We start from the raw sequence: 7341 nt of genomic DNA, 5'->3' as shown, positions 1-7341 counted from the left end.
CCGTGGTTTACAAGGTCGGCAATCCTCGACGACTCTCCCCACCCTGTTGCGCCTTTTCTTAACCGCTGCTCTGTTTTATAAACTCATCTACATACATGCTGACAAGGCGAGCTGCGATTGCAGGGAATGCTTGGAAACAAGCCGGTCGCTGTGAAGAAGTTATTAGAGACTAGGGGCAGAGCCAGGATTGAAACATAGAGGGAGCCAATTTACTAATACCAACAATCAGGAGGGGCCACACCTTATTAATGAGCAACATTAGCAATGAGATTCGGAAATTTTATGTGTAGTTACACCAACGTTATGGGGGCCATGGCCCCTGCCCCCCTGTCTCCGCCCCTGTTAGAGACGATCGATGTGGACGAGGAAAAATTCAAAAAAGAGATGCACTGTCTGATGAATTTACGGCATAAGAACGTAGTGCGATTTCTGGGGTACTGTGATGAAACACAGCAAAAATCGGTAGAATATGATGGCAAGCCTGTCATAGCAGATCAACGAAACAGGTTACTCTGCTTTGAGTTTGTACCTAAGTGTCTCCAGGAGCATATCACCGGTAGGATCATTATTTTCTTCCGTGAAAATTGTTTTGTTTTTTAAATTTATAATTATTGAAAGATATACTGTGTGGTACTATTTGGCATTAGAAGCTTTACATTATATAATATAATAATATATACGAAATGTGTAACCCGTCCTACTGTCCTTTTCACAGCTGCATCTTGTGGACTAGAATGGAGGATACGCTATCAAATAATCAAGGGAATATGTGATGCTTTACATTATCTTCATGAGAAGCGTATTGTCCATGCAGATCTCAAACCTGCCAATATACTGCTAGATGACAACATGCTGCCAAAAATTGCTGACTTTGGTCTCTCAAGGTGCTTTGACGAAGACCAAAGCAAGGCTATTACATCAAAACTGATTGGATCAATGTAAGATTGCTAAGCGCTCTCGAAAGCTCTTCGTTTCATTTTCCATTCATCATCACAGTAATTATGTATATTTTTATATAGAGGATATTTGCCACAAGAGTTTTTCGATGGACACATCACATTGAAGCTAGATATATATAGTCTTGGTGTTATAATTAATGAGATGCTGACAGGAAACAAGGCAACTTCCGCAGAAGAGAATGTAAGAACAATTGCCTTCTTTCTGAAATTGATACGAATAGGCCTGCAGATGGAAATTGGATAATGTTTGAATTGATAACATAAACGAGACGGAGCCGTTACAATGACACTTACAAAGATTATCTCGGCAAGCCGAGCGAGAACAACGTGAGGTCAGCTAAGCCAAAAAGAGAGAAAATACAAGAGAGGTTACATGGACACATCACAAATTCTAATACAGCTCAAGAGTACACCAAAAGTTTTCTACCAATCGTCCATGGGAGCCGCAACCAAACAACTTGCTTGCCAGGTTCACAAGAGCCAAAATGCATCCACCCACCCCTCGCAACTACGCCGCCCTGTGAGCCACCCTCCTACGATTTGGGAGGGCTCGCCCAACAGAATGGGGGCTAAGGCTGGGGGGGGACAACTTGACCAGAATGTCGCCAGAAACGACGACCTCCCTTCGAGTTGACAACGACACCAAGTAAGGCACATCCGGGTGCCGTCCACCACCATCCAACGCCCTTTGAGGGGAGGAAACCCCAAAGGAGGGAGGGCCGGCAAAGGGCGAACTTCACCACCCGGCAATTGGTTTGGAGTCTCCATCAACAAGGAGAGTGCCGACGAAGTAGAGGCGCCAGCAACGGACACTTGCGGAACCACGGTAGAAACCAACTCAATGGGAGCCGCAACCGAACAACTTGCTTGCCAGGTTCACAAGAGCCAAATTGCATCCACCCACCCCTCGCAGCTACGCCGCCCTATGAGCCACCCTCCTACGAATTGGGAGGGCTCGCCCAACAGAATGGGGGCTAAGGCTGGGGGAGACAACTTGACCAGAATGTCGCCGGAAACGACGACCTCCCTTCGAGCTGACAGCGACACCAAGTAAGGCACATCCGGGCGCCACCCACCGCCATCCAACGCCCTTTGAGGGGAGGAAGCCCCAAAGGAGGGAGGGCCGGCAAAGGACGAACTTCACCACCGAGCAATTGGTTTGGAGTCTCCATCAACAAGGAGAGCGTCGACGAAGTAGAGGCGCCAGCAGCGGACACATGCGGAGCCACGGTAGAGTCCAACTGAAGCACGAGACGAGGCACAAAGGAACGGCCACCATGCTCATACCTCAGCTTGTCTTGAAGAGGAGCAGGTCGATTTACGTGACCACCGCGCCAATCAAGTGGAGAGGTGATTGTGGAGACATGGAGGCATAGGGAAGAGGAGGCATGGCGACAGGGCGGCCACCCCGGCTGCCCCCCGGCTGCCATGATGGCCGCGGCCACACCGAGGGAGGCGCCTGCGACGGCATCTTCGCACACGACACGGCCGGGCTCCGCGCCGCGCCCAGCGGCCAGATCCAGCCTCCAAGGAGCCGGATCCGGCCACCAGGCGAGCTGCAGGACCAGGACGGCATGCCGGCCGCCGGCAGCAGCGAGACGCCGAGGATGCCCCGCCCTTGCCGTCTTGAGCGGGGAGAGGGCAGATCCGGCCCGGCGCGAGGTGGATCTGACGCCGGCCGCTGGCGCCGGAGCCCCCAGCCATGCTGGCCCATCGAGTAGGGAGGAAGAGAGATACTGGAATGGAGGGGAGAGGCACGTGAGGAAGAGGCCCCGCCGCCGCCGTCCTTGAGCCCAGCGGGCTTCCGCGCAGAGGCCCTCTAGCGGTGGCGAGGTGAGGAAAGGGAGGCGGAGGGGCTAGGGGCAGCGGACCACTCAGGTCGCCCCTCGGGGGCGATGTGAGGGGGGGGGGGCTTTTGATCCACCCAATTGATAACATAATCTAGGCACACTTAATTACTATCAGTAAAACCTTATTTAAATCTTAAATGTTCTGTACTACAATTTTTATATTACGTATTTCATTTTCCAATACGTCCACCCTGCTTATCTTGAATTGTACTCACTACTGCAAAATTGCAGGTACTTAAAACTTGGAACGATAGGCTAGAGATATCAGAGCGAGACATACCGTTGCAGCAAGAGTGTGCGCTGAAATGGCCAAAATGTGCATTGATCCCAACAAAGAGAACAGACCTTCTACACATCGTATAATTGAAATGTTGGAGGTGGGAAGTGCTGATAAGTTTGATGAGGCAGGCACGAGTACTTCATTAGTAGCACAGGTTTTACTCATCACCAAACTAATACAGTACTATCTATTCTGAGATCTTGGCCACCTTTGTTTTAACTTCTTTTTGTTAGAGATTCTAGATGAAGTAAATTGTTCCCTAAAATGGCACTTCTAGAGCCCTAACAACTACTTTCTATATATAAGAGTAGTATATTGTCTCAAAAAGTTCTATTTTTACTTTTAAATATCAACAAGATGATACTTTGGCCATTAGATTTCACTTGTCATATATATTAAAATTTTGATAATGATTTTATTTGAGGACCAGGCTATGTTTTTAGTGTTTCATAAGCTAAAAGTCTTATGTGATAGTATAATTAATGATATAGAAACCACTCTATATGTAGAGTTGGGAATGCCCTTCCAAAGACTTTGCTCGGGATCTGCCACTGCTGAGAAGTGCTGAGAAGTTTGATAAGGCTGGAGCAAGTACTTCATTAGTACAACAGGTTTTACTCATTACTCATTATTGTTGATTTCATGCTTACACCCAAACAAGGATGGGTACGCCGTACGTATATATCTTGACTGATATTCCTTTTATAAAGGAAATTATTAATTGCTCCCCCCAAGGTTTCCAGTCTGTACGAGAGGTTCAGATATAATCATTGAGGTATTTATATGTCTTAGGCCAGTCTCAATGGGAGTTTTATAGAAAGTTTTATGACATTAAATTCTTTGCCACATCATCAGTTTTGATGACATGGTGAGGAGAGAGAACGATGGAGTTTCATGGGATGAGAGAGGAGTTTCATCCCCATGAAACTCCATTATTGGCACGTTTATCTAGTTTTGAGTCTTGATAACTATGCACTGAGATTGGCCTTACCACTTCGAGGTTCTAGCCCGTGTTATTAGGTAGTGATGTCTTATCTATATTGGTCCAATTTTTCATGTAGGGTTTAGCTGGTGGGGATGGGTGTTTTTGTAGTTGTAAATCTCTAAACTATGAAAACAAACTCATGGCCATTTGCAAAATACTTAGGAAATGTTAAATAGTTCTATCATAATGAGATAGATGAGGGTTGCTGCTCAATTTGTTAATCTATATCCTATATAGATGGCACCCATTAACTATTTCTCTCTTCATACAAGGTGTCCACATTGTTCCCCAATAAGTGTCCAACTAACTTGCAATTCTTTCATGCAATCTATTCATGTCCCCTTATTAATTACAAAAAATGTCCATGTCATCTCTACTCTGTGCAATACTTTTAATCTTTAATCTATTAACATAAAGTCATATAAATACGCTATTTTTTAATCACTTATATTCTTCTATAATGTGATCAAATATTCTATTGCTGTTTCTTCTATTAGCTTATTGATTTTTACCAGATCCGATAAAAAAATATCATGCAAGTAAAATTCATATCCTCTGTATATCCTATATAGATGGCACTAACTAAAGCCATTAGCTTTATTTCTCTCAATATGCAAGTTATCCACATCATATAGGAACTCATTATACCAGACACCACATCACCAACTACTAGGACTATCTATTTATGTCTTCCATCGATTTTCTGTGAATGTTGCCAATTACTTTAGTGTTTCTATTTTCAAATCTCACCTTAAAGTTTTGTTTAAAAAATTCCGCAGCAACGCACGCGGGGTATCACCTGGTGAAGAACATCATATATGTCTCCCTTATTAGAGTTGTACTTTTAACTTGAGTAGCCTATCGCTAAAATAATGTTTTGTGTCTTCCTTTGAGTTTATAAAAACTTGATCAGAGACCAGAGGGGTATGATAGTTCCACCGTATTTCATTAAGAGGAAGCAATCGGCTTCCCGGTCGAGAAAACACTCTGGCGCCTAAAATTCGCTCCTATGGGGATTTGAACCCTGGGAATTTGAACCCGGGACCTGAAGAGTGCTACAAGAGCCACCTAATCAATTCAACTAGAGGCCCATTGGCAACCTTTGAGTTTCTACAATGGACAAACCAACAACCGCGGTCGTGTCTCGACACACCCAAATTGTTCTTTCATTTATTCACCCAATATGTTTTTCCATTTATTCACCCAATATGTTTTTCCATTTATGGTATAATCTGAGTTCAATGGTGTAACGAAAAGAGGCCTTAACATGCTTCTAAACTTATTTTGGTTCGATAGAAATAGTGTAACAATATTTTTTTCAAGTGTTTATTTTTTTAGTGGACTAAAATTCTACAACTCTATAATGTAGGGGAAATTCAAAATCGATGGAAATGTCATGAGCCTAGCTATCAAGCGTGTTACTAATAGGAAGGTAACACATATTCTGAAGTTAACTAATCTAACAGTATTTTCTTATGACAATATAAGAACTGCCACGACGGGCTTTGGAGATGTAATTGGAGAAGGTGGATTCGGTAAGGTCTTCAAGGTACGTCTATATATTCAGTCAGGTCTCCTACTAAAGCGAATTCAAAATTTATGGGCAAAACTTGTTTCATAAACAGACTTCATACAAGACAAAGATGTTTTTTCATAAGGGAAACTATATTAATTTTCAAGATTACATTGAGTTGATACGTAACTTTGAAAAAAAATCCTAGCCTCTGCATAACTAGGATGCACACATATAAAAAAGCACTAACATACAAGCCCGCTAATGACTATCAATTCAAAGACTAGACCGCCACTCGTACGTCTGGATTAAAAAACTCTTTGATTAGCCAAGCCAACAATTGAGATGCTATTGACTTTTGTTGTTTTGCAAGATACTAGTCCAAGTGCGAAGCTAATGGATAACTTAACTAAGTAGATAACCTGGGAAGAAGAAAATTTTTATTTCTTTTCAAAAATCAAATCATTCCTGCATATACAAGACAAAGGTATATTGCGATATATAATTTACCATCCGTTCTAATAGCTCAGTTATAGTGAGATAGTTTTGGGTAGACGCTGAATTCAGTTAATGAAAACATCATATATTACCTCCTCACATGTTTCAGTAAATATTCCATTTTAGTTTTCTGTGGGAATAATATATGTCACTGTTATTAGAGCTGTCATTTTAACCAGAGCTGCAAGTCGCTAAAGGTTAGTGGTGTCTTCCTTTTTGTGATGTTTAAGTTCCATCTGGACAAACTAACCATGTCCTAATCTCGACACGCCCAAATTATTGTTTCTTTCATTTATTCATGGTACAAATAGAGTCCAATAAATTTTGGAGTTTTGCTCCAGTGATCCTTTTCATAGAAACTACTTTTACCTATTTTTAAAGCACGTACGTTTCCAAAAAGAATTAGTTTGGTCCAACAATATCACCAACTAGTGGATGAAAGCATTTATAATACGAACAAAAATACTATATTGTAATCTAAACAGACTTGAATACAATAAGAATATGAAAACACAACAAAATCCGCATCGAAGAAAACCCATCGAAGAGAAATAATCTGCATGACCCGTATGGTGCCTTTTTGACCGCTGTAGCAACACATAAGCATATTTGCTAGCTAATCTTAAAGTAAACAGTTAATTAATTTGATGATATTCTAATTTCATCTGGGATTGTGTTTGGACCTGATCCTATCTGTGCCAAAATAGAGCCTGTCCATGTGTGGTCCTATCCAAATATCGATTTGTTCTCCAAGTCACAAGAAAAAAAATCGGCGTTTCGCTTCAGCGCATCCGAGCGGGCTGCCGCCATTACTGTCGAGGCGTCAAGCTGTCCTTGAACCTTCCTCGGGGGAATGACAGCATTAAGGCCTAATTTGGAAGCATGGGGAGCTAAACCCAAGGAAAACCTCCCATAGAGAAGACAAGTGAATGTCTTATTCAAATGACATCTCCATGGATTGCTCACCTTAGAAAAAGTCAGGGATCCCAAAAGGATACGAGTTTCCAAATTAGCCCTAAGTGGGATTAGGCCGCCGTAATCCCAACTTGAAAGGCAAGAGTACCTCCACGTCCTCCTCTTCCCCAGAGAAAAGGAAGATAGTAAAGTAAAAGAGGCTATGTTGCTTCCCATGCTTGATGCTACAGCTTGGGTCACCTGTTCTTGTGTACATTTGTTCACCACCTTTCGTCTTAGAATATCTAATTTAACGGTTGCGATCATGTTGCACAATTTCTTGTGAAATAATGCTACACTTT

The 7341-nt window shown here is 42.6% G+C and overlaps 1 long non-coding RNA gene across 1 annotated transcript; it reads left to right on the top strand.

The window, feature by feature from the left end:
• Positions 1 to 348: 348 nt before the first annotated feature.
• Positions 349 to 6893, top strand: LOC120650184. Its single transcript, XR_005665532.1, has 5 exons — positions 349 to 556; positions 716 to 938; positions 1020 to 1140; positions 3041 to 3243; positions 5444 to 6893. It is a non-coding gene; the product is annotated as an uncharacterized LOC120650184 (long non-coding RNA).
• Positions 6894 to 7341: the final 448 nt, after the last annotated feature.

The sequence above is a fragment of the Panicum virgatum genome, chromosome 9K (assembly GCF_016808335.1).
Source record: "Panicum virgatum strain AP13 chromosome 9K, P.virgatum_v5, whole genome shotgun sequence".
Taxonomy (NCBI): domain Eukaryota; kingdom Viridiplantae; phylum Streptophyta; class Magnoliopsida; order Poales; family Poaceae; genus Panicum; species Panicum virgatum.
Note: the sequence above shows the minus strand (reverse complement) of the source record. Positions and strands in the feature narration are given on the sequence as shown.